The sequence below is a fragment of the Charadrius vociferus genome, unplaced genomic scaffold, assembly GCF_000708025.1.
Source record: "Charadrius vociferus isolate BGI_N301 unplaced genomic scaffold, ASM70802v2 scaffold2, whole genome shotgun sequence".
NCBI lineage: Eukaryota > Metazoa > Chordata > Aves > Charadriiformes > Charadriidae > Charadrius > Charadrius vociferus.
In genome coordinates, this window is record NW_009647595.1 from 658,637 (window position 1) to 675,367 (window position 16,731).

At 40.0% G+C, this 16,731-nt stretch overlaps 1 protein-coding gene across 2 annotated transcripts in view; it reads right to left on the bottom strand.

The window, feature by feature from the left end:
- The window catches only part of TRPS1 (trichorhinophalangeal syndrome I), a 174,042-nt gene that overhangs the window by 52,933 nt on the left and 104,378 nt on the right, over nucleotides 1-16,731 (bottom strand). The gene's annotated exons all lie outside the window — the stretch shown is intronic.

Consider the following 16,731-nt stretch of genomic DNA (forward strand, 5'->3'; position numbering starts at 1 on the left):
AAGAGAGCTGTTAAGCACAGTGTCACAGGAATTGTTTCTGCCTTTCATATTCAAGGTACACTAGCACACTTTCCAAGTAATGAATTACTTCTTGTCCGCAGGCAAAGTGAAGAACTGGTATGAATCTCTAGTGTGCATGTAGGACACTAAAGCCTGTTTAAGAATTTAGTTTTGCAATTTACAGAACATCTCTGGTGATTTCAAGGGGATATTAAGACATGTAGATCATTGTAAAGATCATAAAAAGACAACAGAGGTACAAGAGGTGAGAAGCTCCCCATAGCACTATGATTTCTTTAGTACAGCTTGAACAAGCACCACAAGACGATATAAAGAGCCCCCATGATGATATAAAGAGCAGAGTACCAGAGAAGTGCCGGCCATCTCAGACAGTGCAGTCAGCATCCCCCCAAACAGGATGGTCAGTCCTTACAGTACAGGTGGCTTTTACTTTCTGTTAGTTTTTGTGATACTTCCTGGCTCTTTCATTACAGCAGTGCTCATGCAAATTAAAAATGAAGTCTTCTCATAAGCTCTTCAAGCCCATGAATCAGTCTGAGATTTCTTTCTAGCTCTTCCATTGCTTGTGTGCGTGGTCTTTAGTCTTTTAGTTATGTCCATTTCCATGGCTGTGCACAACACTCACGGACATAGCCTAATTTCATTGCCTGCCTCCTTCTGGTCCCAAAAAGACATTGCCTACATGACAAAACTGTTCAGTAACTGTTTCAGTGACCAATGGAGAGGAACAGCAGGAGTTTCAACATCCGCCAGAGATGAGCACGGCCAGCCTCAGAAGAGCTGCTCACACCATGCTCCACTCCACGGTACTGGGCAGTGAACAATTCATCACAACTCTTTAATTTCATCTGATGAAGAAAAGAAACTAAAAAAGCAGGACAGCTGCAATTAAAACTCGATCTATTTGCAAAGATAATTGTTATTTTGAGAGGGAGCATCTTCTCTGACCCCAGTACAGCCAGTTGTAACATTGCTAGCACTTACAATGGGTACAGGATTAGAAGCCAATGCAGAGACAAAGCAGTCTTTCTCAAGTCAGTGAGCAGCAACCAATTTTTTATGACTAGGTTTTTAGGCAGGTGAGACTGCATCACAGCCAAGGTGGTCAAAAGCAGATACCTGAAGTCACGTTCTAGTTCCATAAGTTTGTAACTATTCCCGTTCATTTGAGACTGCTATTAGGCAAGTTCAGCTTTTTTTTTTTTTTTTCAATATGATGCCATTTATACATCTAACCATACCTACATTTAAGCAGCCCCTTTTGAAACTTTTTCCCATTTAATATTTCAGTCCAGAATAAATGACCAGCCTTATCCATCACTTACATTTACTACCATCTGTATTTGCAGTCAAATAACAAGGGTATAGTACAAAGAGAACAAAATCACTTCCACTGCCCATTAAGGAAACTAGAATTAATTCCACTGATCTGCACTCAAGCATCTTTAATTAAAAGATCATAAGCATATAAGTGGCTTTGATTTCTTCTTCTAATGTCCTCCTCAATTATTTAGTGTACTCACCTTCTCACATCTGTGCACATTTTTCTATTAGATGAATATAAAATATAAATGTTGTTGCACTTTTGAGTATTTCCAACTGCAGCACAAATGTTATTAACCCCTTATTCAACTTTGGCAAATATTCATATGCCAGTCAGCCTGGCTACTGGCATAAGTGAGGCTACGTAATGCTAAGACAGACTGAACAAAGTCCTTTGAGCTTTTGAAATGTTCTTTACCTACCTGATATCCAAATAACCACAAGAAACCTTCTTCATTAGCTTTTCTAACAGCTTGGCTCTCCCACTAATGATTCACTGTGCTAAACTGCACTCCGGGACATTTTCCCTCCATAGGCAAGTATGAATGAAGTTTATGGGACCTTATGTTCTTAATAGATGTGAATATTCCCTTCTATGTTGGAAAGCTCTAGAACAAACCCACCAGTCTGTCCTAAAGGTTAATTGGAAGCAAGCCTCCAATTGTATTTTCCTTCCTATATTATTTACAGAAAATAAACAGCAGCTAAAACTTTTCTGTATACATCTATTTACATTATTTGTTGTAAACAATGATAGCTACAAAGCATTTGCAGTATGTGCTATGCAATATAATGCCTCTATGTACTTCTTCAGTTTCCTGTCATAAGCATTTCTCCAATTTCATGCTATACAAGAACACATATTTATCCGTGTTACAGAATGGCTCATTTCTATCCCTGAAGTAAAAAAAAAATAATATTTGAACTGGTAATCACATTCACATCTCTGAAATGTTAATCCAGGACTGCAGTATGTCTGTTCTATCACAAAAGATCTCTGAAAACCCTTACAAAGTAAAGCCAGAGTTCTCAAATGTACAAAGTTAATAGAGCAAAACCAGGTCACCACAGTATTTATTGTAAACAACCATCTTCTGAAGACAGTAAATCAATATCTATGTGCAAACAAAAGTGTTGCGTGGAAAACAGTACAGAAAAGTGAGCTCCCTTTCACTACAGAAGGCTGGAAGTTCTTCTCCATCCCTTTTCTTTTTAGTGTGGAACATTTTATTTAAAAAAGCATGTGTGCTCCCACCTGCACAGAAGCTGAAAAACAAACCATGAAGGGTTCTGGATGGTAAATTACACAAGACTCGTTTCCAAATGAAGGGAGAAGTTCTATAACTTGGTATCTCCTCTTGGAGGGATGGGATGGATAGAGAGGAGGAAGGAAGGATTTGCTTATATTCTGAAAAACAAGAAAAAAAACTAGAAAATAGGGCTTGCTGCAATTTCCTGAGTTTCAGCAAGGAGTTGAAGCTTTAGCAAGAGCTCAGGGCCACACACAGTATTTTATTGACTAAAAATCCCAAATCTTGTACTCATTTTATATCTCCGAATCAAATCAAAAGGAATAAAACATAGAATTCAAATACACAGCCATCCCTCCACATACAAGAATCCCACGATGAAACACATTAACCTACCACAGATGTGCACAGAAAGGCCTGAGAGTTTCCTTAAGAGTCAACGGTCAAGAAACTGCGTGCTGAGCATCATGCTATTCTCCTATATTGTTTGTGTGACAAAAAGCACCTCTCAAATATCACTACTCCCATTAGATGTCCCAACTGTACTTTGAAGGTCCAAGAAATAAGGACAAAAGCATCGCTTCTGGAACATCCCATTCCACTTTTGCCACTTCGGTTCCAGAATGAGAGAGACAAACAGGAGAGGTAGCTCTCCTGCAACATGGATTGTCATTTCCATGATCACAAGTAGTCTTTGTGTTAAATACACCATTAAGATGACAAGACAGATAGGAAGGTATCTTATTATTTCAGCCAGACTAGCCACAGGGAGAAAACCTACACTACAGATTGTATTGTGTAAAGCATTCCTTTTAAAATAAATGCATAAATAAAAGCAGAGATTATGAAGCATTCATTATAAAGACCTTATATTGTCTGAAGTCATGAATCTTGCTCAGATGAAGACTTTCATCTCCCTCCAGCAACAAGCAAAATTAAAATTTGGTATTTCAAAGGATGACTATTGGATTATACACCATTTTTCCCAGATGAGGCTGCTTTTTTTTTTTTTTTAAGTGCTTTAAAAAAATTAGGCAAAATTGCATTAATTGGAACTAGACTCATTGAAATTAGACTGATTAAAGATGACATAGACATTTCTATTACTTTGTTTTCTAGAATGGTTGTCTACCGACTGAAAGTCACCATATGTAATTTGAAAAGCACTGTTAGCCAGTATCTTGAAATCAAAGTAAAGATCCAATTTTTCTCCTTGGCCTTAAATGACAGCTGTCACTTCCAGGACATTCCAACCAGTATTATCCCTGGTTTTAGGATAAAGAACTTGTTCTGCATTGATCAAGATTTCAGTTATAATGGAGAGTGATCTAGAAGAGACTCTTGGGTCAAAACGCATTCCCCAAAAATGTTGTAAGTCTTCGAGAAGTTTGGAAGGATAAAGATGGGGTACAAGCAAACCCGAAAATCCTCCTGTAAACTTTTACAGATAAATTAAGAAGTAAAGAAATACATATATATAAAAACATTTTTTTGTACCTTAGACCCCTTTTTTTTTTCTTACTTTGTATTATGTGGTAAGATTATCTTTTTTTTTTTTTTTTCACGGGGAAGGGATCACTTGTGTAAACTGTTGAGCTTTTGCCCTGCTGCACAACCAGTATATATTTTAGAGTAGCTTATTATACCTGGATTTATTAACCATTTATTTTGATGCGACAGATGATTACGTAGCAGTAACAAGTGCCAAGTGGGCAGAAATCTAGTGAGTAAAGCTGAGTAAGAAAGTACAGAGGCGAAAACTGCTCTGCAATTCTGAAGCTTCTCTATTGTCAACCTTCAATTCACTGCCTGTCACCTTGCCCATGTGCCAATCTGAATCAAGTCCCTCTTGAAAGATGATGTTTATTTACCACCTCCTCCATTCGTTTACACGAGGTGCTGATCTAAGCTGAGCAAAACCACTTTCCCCTGATGCCCTTTGCGCTTTTGTGCATATTCACCCACCCCTAAAAATGCTCCTCCTTTGCCTCTGCAGAACCTGTAAGCAGTACATCTAGAAGGAGAAGAGGAAAAACACGTCTAAGCAAGGATAAAAGAGAAGAGGAAAAATGCTGGAGAGGAGGAGGCTCTGCAGCAAGGATAGGCTTGTCCTCTGCTTGCGAGACTCCAAAAGAATCTACAGCACCGGGAGAACTGTGCTCTTTCCTGCAAATATCTTGACTGTAAAACTAGAGCCTGCTGAGAAACCGGGAAAACAATGTGCGTGCTTCTCAGAGTCTCTATAATAATCTCCACCATGATTTTCCCAGGATAAGTCTGCAATCATTTAAAAATATCCATTATAAAAATCAGTGAGCCGCAGTGAGACAGCCTCATTATTACCACCCATGATGTAGGCTGCTCCATGCCACCATTCAGCATGACACACATTATATACGTGTAGTTGGCCTCTCATCCACACCCTGCTGCTGAGTTGAAAAATGCCCAATGCCAACATTTCACCATGCCAGTGGAAATACATTTCTTTGGCACATTTCCATCACGTTGCTCAATCTCATAAAGTGTTCATAAATAAAGAGTTCAGGACAGTGGGGTGATTTAAAAAAGGTGATCGATTCTACTAACATTGAAGATGAGAAAGGGGAGAGAATAGATTTAAAAAGAAAATAAACATTTTGCTTGAAATCACTTACATATGTTTCAGGAGCTATGTTTCAAATGCAGGCATCAATATAATTATTTTCTGTTGACTGTTCACATTGATATAAGTTTCAATACTACATTTTTCACTGTTCAAAACTTCCTTGGAAGTTAAACAGTTAGATATATGCAGTACACGTGAGCCTGTCTATCAATGATTAGTCAAATATATTAATTTATTTCTCAAATACATGAGATTAATTTCATACATTTTTTATGCTCTTATTAACTCTCAGTTATTGACACTTTCCTTCCTTTTTTTTTTCTTTTTTTTTTTTGCCTGTATTCAAACTATTATTTCTAAGAGACGGGCTTCCAGTGCCAACTCTTAAAGCCCAAACAAGAAATTAATTTCAGATGAAGATATGGGAAAGTAAGCCTCTCCTTGCCTGCAGCTAGTCAGACAGCAGTAGAGCTAGGGTAGTTTACAAGAGCACTAACAAATACTGGTAGTTTCTCCAGTTTCTCCAGGCCTTGTTGTGTTTTATAACCCTACGCATGAAAATGATCCGCAGGAAGGACTGGGGTCCCTGTGCGGCCGCCTTCATCCACCCCTCCTCCCCGCGCTGAACTGGGTTCCCACAGGTCGGCGCTCCGCAGCGGAGGGGAGCGGGATTAGCTCCTTCCCTACCAAAAGGCAAAGAGCAGTATTTTGCTAAAAGGGAGTGATTTCACAGCGTAACGTCGCCGGGGTAGCGTAAAGCAGCAACACATCCAAAATTAAACACCGAATTTGAGAGAAAAAAAAAAGTTGCAACATTTCACATATCTCTCACAGGAGGTTTTTCCCAGCCTACTCCTCGCCTGCCCCAAACCCCTCGTATTCTGTCATTTCATTAACAAAGCCAAGGAGCTCACGCTGTGGCATCTCATCGGAGGGCACTGGAGTTAACAATGCGAGTGTGAGCTCCAGTGGCCATGGCAACAGTAGCTAATTCTTCTTCCCAATCAGGGTGGCAATTCTCTCCCATGGCTTGAATCAGTTACAAAACAAAATACTCTCAAAGACCTTTCAGAGCCAATAGCCTCGCAGCTAATCTGCTAATAGGAAATAATCTGCAGCTAATATACACATTCCAGGGCAGCAGTGTGTTTTCTTAATACTTTGTTACATGGGCCTCTTTCCAAAGAAAGCATAGCAAAGAATAGAAAACAGACATTCATTAAAAATAGTATAATACTACCTGGCCACTATTAATGCCTGAAACGTGCTGCAACTTGCATGGCTCTTAAATAGTGATTTGGAGCGACAGCACTAGATAGAATGAATGCAATGCAATTAGATCAAAAAAGTTACATACAGTATTAGTTAGCAGCTTGTTCATGTGAAAAATCAGACTTGAAATGATTTCCACATTTCTCTCTTTTCATTTGGCCTAAATTAAAGCATCTGTTAACAAAAGCACAGAGTTAACAAGTATATGCATCAGTAATATACAGTCTAGATGGATATAAGAAAACAGGTATTAATAAATATACACTTACAGCATACTCATCTAACTGTGCGATACGAGTTTAGACATACATTCTCCTGCCGGGCTTAAACACATGAGTAAACAGCAATTGGGCAGCGGGTGAGAAAGGAGTGCTGAAAAAGTCACGATGAATCACTGATTCTGCATCAGTCATGTCAGGAATACTTCACAGCGTGGCTTAGCTTGAATTTGCTAAGGGTAGGACTGCACTCCTGAAAGCCTGAGTGTATTAGCTCCGGTCCTTTGTGGTACCGGCACAGGCACAAAGGCAAGGTGAGCTCCAGCCTGCTTGGGACGTACAAGTTGTCACCCTGTACGTGTAATTAAAACAAACTCAGAGATGCAGCACTACCATTGGATTAAGGAGAGAGAGTAACACCCCTTAGCAAGTGTGAAGGCTGCTGATGGAGATGGTTGTTACAGGAGATAACTCTCCTAGCTTCACAACCATCTTTGCTCCCCACATCTAATCCACCACATCTGCACCACCGACATAGTCCACGTGAAACTAAAAATCTCTCACTGCTCAGGTACAGTTACACTTTCCTTTCTTTTTCCCCAAGAGTGGTAAAGCAAGGAGATCTGGTCATTTCAGGCCACTGCACAGGCATCAAACAGAATTAAAAGACTGACTGCAGATTCTGGGGAAGACTGAGAAAGGCAGAAGTGACTAATATATTGTTCAGTGCAGTGCAACTGAATGTCTTCGACTATCTGGTAGGATTGTAGAGGCATCTCTCCTTTGGGCTACCAAAATGTTTCATTTCTAGCCCCTTCTTAGCCCCTTCTATTAACTTCTGAAACTTTCATTAATTAGAGTGACATTTCATAGATTTTCTCTTGTTCCTAAAATGACTACTCTTCACTATAATTTCAAGCTGTAACATAAAAAAATCTGTGTCTATATTTAATATAAAAGCTGTTTTCTTTTAAATGAAGAGAACAAGAAATACATCTCTCCATTATGATTTTATTTTTATTTTATTGAAAACTGCTTGAGTACTGAAATGTGAATAGAAAGGCAACTATATGTAACATGCAAACAATTTTAGCAGCAACAACACTTTTCAAATGTTTGATTAAGAACAATTAGGGAACTACCCAAGTCAAAGGCCTTTGAAAACGACAGTTCTCCCAGCACAGAAATATGAAGGATACAGCTTAAGTAATGTTCAGAGCATCGCTAATGGGGAAAGATCTTCTCCACATGCGTGGCCACCTCCTTTACAGGGAATTGCTTTTGTCTCTACCTATCTCAAGATTTTGTGTCACGCAATCCATTTCTAATGTGTGTCATTCCCCAGGTAGATTAGATGATTATGAGAACCAGTGAAAATTGCTCACTTATAGATATGTGTCTAATGATTGACAGTGAGCTCCTCTTGTACTTGGGGCATTTATAAGAGCTCTTCCTGCATGAGTTCTCTTTGAAGTCAACCCAGGAGCTCCTGCTGCATACCCTGGGGCAGAGAGCTCGCAGGACAGGATTTCTTCACATGGCAGCCTGTTTTCCCTGAAACTCCCAGGAACATTATCTCTGCACATCTGTAAAACCTGGCCGAAACAGGCTGAAATGCTGACAAGTTGCTGGGTAAGAGCAGGAGGAGCAGAAATGACTGTCCAGACACATACAAACACCCTTCTCTCCATAAATGCAAGAACATGATTGCATAAAGCCGTTTTACAATGTATACAAGCCCAACGCACCGTGATAAATCAAATTTTGCTTGACCTTGCTCAGAACAAGTGGGTTTGCTGCTGTTCTGCAGTTTATATGTCAGCATTTTGTGTTTGGTGACAGCTGTTATACACAAACTGAGGAACTGCACAATTTACCTTTTTTTGTTTGTTTATTTTATCCTGGTACTGAGGTTCAGTCCCATCCTCTGTTAAAACAGCCTGACTCATTCTGAGCACACTCTGCAGAGAGAATGGGATTTCAATAGTGGTCAGCACTAACCTACTTCTGCTCTCTACCCATTGGCACAGTAAGTAAATGCTCCTTGATTTTGATGGAGAAACACAAACAGGTCATTGCTGAGGGCTCTTGAAATTCCACCAGAATCTCTAACAGGTCGAACATGCTGCAGTCTCACTGCTGTTTATCCCTGACAAACCCAGAATGTGGTATCTGTTTATCTTGATATATATTTGAACAAGTTGCTTGAAAGGAAATTGTGCAAGTAGGCACAAAGGAAAAACAAAAACAAAACAAAACAAAAAACCACAACAAAAAAACAACACCTTTTTATCCCATTCTGACTTTCCCCTAGTTCTGGATGGTGATAGTTTGGTCCAGTAACGTGCTTGCTTCCACATTTCAGTTCCTGCATCCTCTCTGCCTCAGTAAGAAAGAAAAAAACCTCCTGAGTCACTGTGTATTGCAAGTCTTTACTTGGTGAGAGTCCTCAATATTGCCCGTTTCTTAAAAAACAAGAGAGAGGCAGAAGAGATAGAAAATAAAAGCCGAAACCTTTAAAGCTAAATGATTTTCATCATTGAAGAGTGCTTTTATTTCTCTTTAAAATCAGGTTTTATAATTTGAGTTGTCATGACAACATGATGCAACACTTCACTGCCATGACAATCTGACAACTTTCAAAAACAGTAAGTGCTGTTTTTACTCTGTTTTTCAATTGCTCCCAAGGAAACAAGCTGTTATTTACTTCTGTGACGAAACTCATACGATACCATACTGGATCCAATGTCAAAAAAAAAATTCAAGCACAGAATGGGGGAAACAGGGATGGAAAATGTGCTTTTGTGTACATAATTACTCCATAAAAAGTACACCGTTTTTCCGCTCTCTTATCCTGATTTGCCACCATAGCTCTGCTCATTTCCACCTATGAATTCACCAACTTTCTCCTCAACCTGACCAGAAGCAGTCCTTGATTAATCACAAGATCATCATTGACTCAAAAATGGCCTGTTTTTCTTAGCAGCCATTTTATTTGATGTTTTCATGCTCGGTTGTGTTCATTTGGACGCTACACAACAAACTGAATACATGAAATCTCTGTGTGACCATGAGTTAACTTCAGTGGAGTGATGTATTTGTAAATCCCATCAACTTATGTGAGACTTGTGTCTAAATTCTACAGGGACGATAAATCCACTGGCTAACTCTCTTCTAGACAGAGCCAGGAAATGTTTCCAGACACTGGAGCTTGGTTATCTATATTATTCATCTGTGGGGAAAAAATCACTGGGACGATACCTATTCTGTCCAGCAAAAATAATTCTCAGGAGCTAGGATGGACCAAGGACCACCCCCAAAAAGGCAGTATGGATGCGGCCACCTTGTTTTGGAAGCTGAGGCGGTTTAACACTACTAAAATACGGCAGCTGGCCTCAGTGGCACGAGATGATCCTTAGAACCATTTTCTGTACTGAGATAGATATAGTCATTGTTTTTCCTCGCAGCCTTTTTTTTGAGGAATATGAAAAAGCTCAAAACACTTGACACCAAAATACATTATATTAAAGGCCCACTTCACACAGGGGTGGGTGTGATAGAGGCTCTGTCAAAGCACAGCAATGCATTTATACAGCACTTCACTATGAGATTCTGCTTAACCATGGAAATCTGCTATCTCAGGCTGGTGTCCAGGTCAATACCTTCCCACAGCCTCCGTGGGGTTCCCCCATACCTGCCTGCTGCAGAGTCCGTTCACCTTCTGCAGAAGCATCCCAGTCTGGACACAGCCAGAGGGGCAGGGAGGAATCAGGGAGACTTTCAGCCTGATACCACATGGCGATGTGTTTCGAATATCAATGATCGCTTTCTTAAACAGAAGACAGTGCTGCAGCAAAGGTGCAATAGTACTTTTATGACACTACAGTTGAGAAATTGCCATGTGTGTACAAAAACACCTCTAGGACAAAATGGTAAACTTATATATGTGTGGGTGTATATAATTGACATATATATATATAAAAATCAATATTTTTGGCAGTAGAGGTACATCTGTTTTGCAACATCAATATCTAATAACAGAAAACAAATTGTTCTATAGGGAACAAAATAAGCACTCTCTTGTGATTGATGTTTTAGGTCACTTAAAACATTTCATGCACTTTTGCTACCCTAATCAGTAGTTTAGTGACTATTATTTACCCATGTCAGGCTCAGATAAAGGTAAGTTAAATCAGAGATTTCAGTGCTTTGCCTTAGAATCATAGAATGGTTTGGGTTGGAAGGGACCTTAAAGATCATCTAGTTCCAACCCCCCTTCCACGGGCAGGGACACCTTCCACCAGACAGGTTGCTCAAAGCCCCATCCAACCTGGCCGCCTTTTCTATGAGAGCTCAAGACAGTTTTCCACCTGCCTAGAAGACACGAGTTCACTAGGAGAAATAAAGCACAGAACAGTTCAAAATTAGTCACATCTTGAAAGACCTCATCCAACTCCTGCTTTTCTATAAGGGAATCTTTCCACTGATTTCAATATAACCTAAACCAGAGAATAAGCAAATTATACATAAGCTCTTCATTAAAAAAAAAAAACAACAACAAAACAAGACCCACCCCCACCTCCAAAATCCCACACTGTTCCCATTCCAAAACAAGATTGCCAAAAGCCAAAATGGTTTGAGATGCTGTGTCACAAAAGTTGCCTATAAACTGACTTCTATTTATGTTTTTCAGTCAAAATGTGCTCATGCATTTTGTCATATAAACCTGAGATCAGGATTATCTTACTTTTTTATTCCTGACAGGTGACACCTAATCAAAATCATGACACTTTCTGCTCTACACTCTCCAAAAGCCATCATATAATATATTAAGAGTCGTTTCAAGTCACAAACCTAGGAATGGCCAGGATGGGGAGGGGAGGCAAAACACATTGCAGAGCAGGAAGGGAAAGTGGGAACTTCGGAAAATCATCAGGTTTCTGCATGGCATAGCAGCGACTCGACTCAGAAACTTATACGCTGGGAACTTGCATTTTGACCCTGACATGCAGAAAGTGGAGACACTGGTAGGCACCATCCAGACGGTAACTTGAACTAGCTGGCCAAAGTATGGGCAATAAATCATCATTTAACATGGCCTATGGAACCAGGATGAAGAGTGGAGAGGACATGTTGTGCGGTGACACTTTATTAGTAGCAGATAAATTGGTATGACCTGGGTATATTTTCAGACATTTGAATACGAATATGCAGTTTCAGTAATGGTGTGTTATCACCCTCAGACTGCTTCAATGGTGAATACTGACTTTTCTTTCTCATGAAGTGTTTTTAACCACTTACACCAAGAATAGGGAGGTATTTTTTTTAAACTCAACTCTCAAGAATTGAGCCAGAACAGAGAAACTTAAGTGGTGATGCATAATGAATTGGGTCACCCACGTGTGATTTTAACCTCAGTTGTCTGATGGATCTGTTTCCTGTTGACGGCATAATAGGGAGTTGCACAATGTACCAAGGAAATTTGTGGGCAGAGTGATGATGATGTAGAAAAAGCAACATTGAAACATGGATGAAGCACAGAAAAATTTGTGCTGGCTGGAGAAGGATGCTCCAGAAGAATATGGGCAAGTGATTCACTGGTGGGGAGGGAAGAGGTAGTATCAGCCACCTCTTCAGCTCTTGTCCTTTCAGAGCCTGTCAGTTTGGAAAATAACTTGCCCATCCTTCTATCCCCAGATTCATACTTACTTCAGTTCACTTTGGCAAAAAATTTACTTTAAAATCAAGTAAACACAGATTTCAGGGAAATGTCATAAAATAATCTTTAAGATAACAAACTTCATCTTTACTCAGATGAATTGTATGAATAAGCTTAGATGCCATTTAAATGTGCAAATATACTTGTCCTTTGCACGTTTTTAAAGCAGAACATAAAAATCCACCACATTTTCTGGGAGAGTCATGTTAGAGAAGCACCTAGCATAATTTGGACACTACTACAATTTGAATATTAAAGATTTTAAAATGACACACAACATTACAATGAATTACCATTCGATGAATTACTGTTCCTCAGGAAGGCATATATTAATTTTCTTTCCTATCAAATTTGTTTTGTTTGCAGTAATGGATCCACAACTCTCCTTTACTTCAGGTGTCTTTCTGAAATATCCATGCCGTGACATAAATATGATTCATGCTTCAAGAAAGAACAGGAATAGCAAGAATGGCAACATCACAAAACGAGCACCAGTCTCCCCACATTTTGAAGAAAAATGCAGACTCGACAAAAATAATTTCTTTTTTCTTGTAACAGTGGTATTGTACTTGATACTTCTGAATGGTCCCCTTAATATCACAGTGACACAATACTCGTAAACCTAAAATGATGTTGAATGTCACTTCTATGGTTGTAATAAGAACAATATGTAAAAATACCCAAAGTTAATATCTGTCCTCTGAAAGTTAAAATCTTTTTCATTATTTTTTTTGTGTGTAGAAGAGCAATGCTGTCAAATGTCAACATAAATAAAGAAGTGAAAGATACAGCATATTAAAGGTCTCCTAATAAACTTTAGACTGTTAAGTATGTGCATGCAGACAACTCATCCAAAGTTCCTCTCTGCTCGGTATTAAAAGTATGATGCCACTTTTTTAAGAGTTTTGCCATGATGTGCGTAGAGAAGCTTTCCCTCTGGTTGCATTCTGTATTTGTTTAAGACTCCATTACAGTCATGCTGTTATAAATGAAGTTTGATATGGAAGATAAGAAAGAAGGTACAATATTAGCACTAACATACCAGTGGAGTATTTTGACTCTACTTTCCTTGTTTTTATGGCAAAAAGTTTGAAGCAGCTAGAACTTGTAGCCAACATTGTATCTGACAGTATTTACTGAGACTGGCAGTTTTCTGAGGGAATATTGAATAGACTGTAAACACTTCGGAGTGCAAATGCTTTTTTCTAACATGCAACTCATAGCAAAAAGAGGAACATGTGCTTAAAGGGAACTATAGTAATATAAATAAATAAATATTAATCATCATCATCATCAATCTTCCAGAAGTTTCTCACAGAATTTGTTGAAGAGGTAAAGACAGCCTGCTGCTGACCTGTTTAAGGATTTCCTTCTTTTTAAACTGAAAGTCACTTAAGGAAAGCATTGTATAAACCTACTGTGTCAATTGTAATCAAGTTGATTGGTAAATATTAGCATGTTTTTCTATCACTGGAATTTGCAGCAGAAGCGAGTATGTAGGATACACGACATAACAAAAAAAAAAAAAAAAAAAAAAAAAGGTTTGGCTGAAGTTGCCTGAATAATTTCCTCCACTGTTATCCCAAACCATGAGTGCCAAGCTTCAGCAGTGCTGAGAGTTAAGGGCAATCACCACCTCCCATCAAAAACTTTGCGTGTTGCCTGATCTGTGTTTGAAGTTATTTCCATGTCCAAGAAGCAATGTATCAAAATCTTCCATCCTTGGAGAACATTTGAACTATCCAGGATGGACAAACCCCCCAAGTACTGCATCCTGAATGCAGTGATCATTGTTCTGCCAGACCGGACAGTCTCATACAGTATAACACTTCTTTGTTTCAAGAATAAAAATACTTATCCCTGTGTATTTGTGCTCACTTTTAGCAGAACAGTCTTCCACTGATCACTGACAATTGTGTGGATGAAGTTCTTGGTATAGACTTGGATTTGCGATGGAGCTCTGCTCCCACCAGTGCCCCCAATATCCTCCTGTCTTGAGCCTGAGAACAGAACATAAACCAAAATCCGGCACCCTACCTATGTGCCCCTGAGCTATTCTGAAAATCTGCTCTTTATCCCAGCCTGTCTAACTCTACTCGGATTTTCAGAGACAAACACCATGCCATGAACAGGCATTCATGCGCCCCGAACCTGTTTGCCGCTTGTACAACCCCCTCCTCTTGCGCTTGTCTCAACGGCAGTCATTTGCTGCTCCTTTTGCAAATTTGCACCTCATTTAAGGCTGGCCTACAACTAAGCAAAATTGAACACAGATTGGGAGCAAAATTTTATCTGAAAAGGCAGAAGCAAAAAAAAAAAAAAAAAGTTTTTTTTTCAGCCATTTGTTTCTCACCACCCATTTTTTTCATCCAACTGCGATTCTAGCATTTCAGTGCTATTCGTATACTGATATTCCTGCAGAAAAGGCAAGGAATGGCCGAACTGCCTCCCTGTCTGCTTTCCTAGGAAAGACAGCATTGCACTTACAGCTTGTCAGCCCCTGTTTTCCTGAGGTGCAATCATGTGGCACACCCAGTCGTGCAGCAGATACGTGTCCCTGTTCCCTAGACCGGTGTCAGAATGGTTCGTATTTAATGTGTTTATGTTTGTGTGTGTGTGTGAGAAGCCATCGTTACCATTCCCCACCGCCCCCCAGATTAACTAATGCCATTACCTGGTGAAATATCACATAACTTCAAAACCCATACTCCAAGCCCCACGTCACCCTGAAGATGACTTCAGTAAAGCACTTATTGTTACGTGAGCTTGAAAGTTAGGTCTCCCACGAGGGAACATTCCTTGATATTAGCCAAACCATCAGACTAACAAACACTTTCTATAGTTTTAACATATGGATTACATTTGAACTGACAGTGAGTTTTCCTCTGGACTGATACCCTGCCGCCTCCGTACATGGTTATGCTTATGGGCTCTTTTAAGCACCGCTGCCCTGAAATAAACTCCTACTATTCCTACAGGATTTCACATCAGCCAATTTAAATATTTTAATAATGAGTAAAAAGTTTAAAATGAAGATAAAATATTGTGTCAAGCCACAGACAGTGCTGACAGTTCAAAAAGAAAATGCTTTCTTTGCAGCATCCATCAGCACATCTGCAACCGTGTGCTGTGTTACATCTCTGGATTACTCAGGATTCCCCCTCTTCCTCTCCCACCTCTCCAAACCAAATCTTTCAGCAGATGGACAGACCAAAGAGCCAGGCCAATGGCAACATCTGCTGCTGAAGGTCCTGCTGCAGGTAGGAAAGCAGTGGCCTTGCCCAGAGAGGCGATGTGCTGGTGGTGGCCACTGCGGTCCCCACTGGCGGCTTTCCGGAGAACCCCAGTGACAGCCCGGAGCTCATCACCCCGGCTGGGCTAATGCCAAGAGCAATGCCGCGGCTTTCCAAAGATGGTGTCCTCCTTGGAACACTGCTTCCAAGGGAACGACAGCCTGTTCAGCACATAGGGGTATAATTTACACCCTCCTTGTGCTAACGTGGGGATTATAGAAACAAACTATGGGCTGGAAGAAAGCGGGAGGAGATGTCAAGGTGCTATCTTTGCTACGTGTGACAGCCTGGGGATGAACGCTCCGTGCAGCCTGCGGCTCCAGCCTGGCAAGGAGAGCCCGATCCCTCCTCTGTGAGCTGTAACCAGGACAGCTACAAAGCAGGCTAAGAAAGTTACTCCTGCCCTCCCCACAGCCACTGTGTGAACTGTGTAAGGCTCCCCCCAGGTCTGGGGACGCAGCGCTGGCCACCATCAAAGGTACCTACAAGCTACATGGGTGACTGGCATTCATCCATAGGGCATTTCTGAGAGCCCTGACACGGCGCCCTTGCTTCTGTAGAAAACACACGGCACCATGGGCTGATGTTAAATCTCCAAACTTTCTCCCGTCTTTTTGAGCTTTTTAATTTTTTTTTCTGTAAAGATAAAAAGCAGGCTAACAGAGTCTCCCAACATCCACCATGTCCTGGCAGAAGGAAATGCTTCAGATTTCACGGTGATTTGGGTTTCTGAGTGCCAGTCACTGCTTCTGTTTTTATTTATTTAATTGTTATCTGAAAACAAGAAACCTAGCAACACAACGTGCAGCTGATTTGGCTGATAATGCCTTTTTTTGAGTTCATTTCCTGCTTTACGATAGCATGGTAACAAAACTAGGTGGGTTTACTCCATTAAGACACGATGCTGCATTAAACCAAAGCAAGAAAAAATGAATGAAGAAAAGGGAAAAAATGAAACTAACAGCAAGCTGACAAACAGAATATTAGTTAACTTTTTAGTTTTATTTTCCTGTGTTCTTCTTTTTTGGGT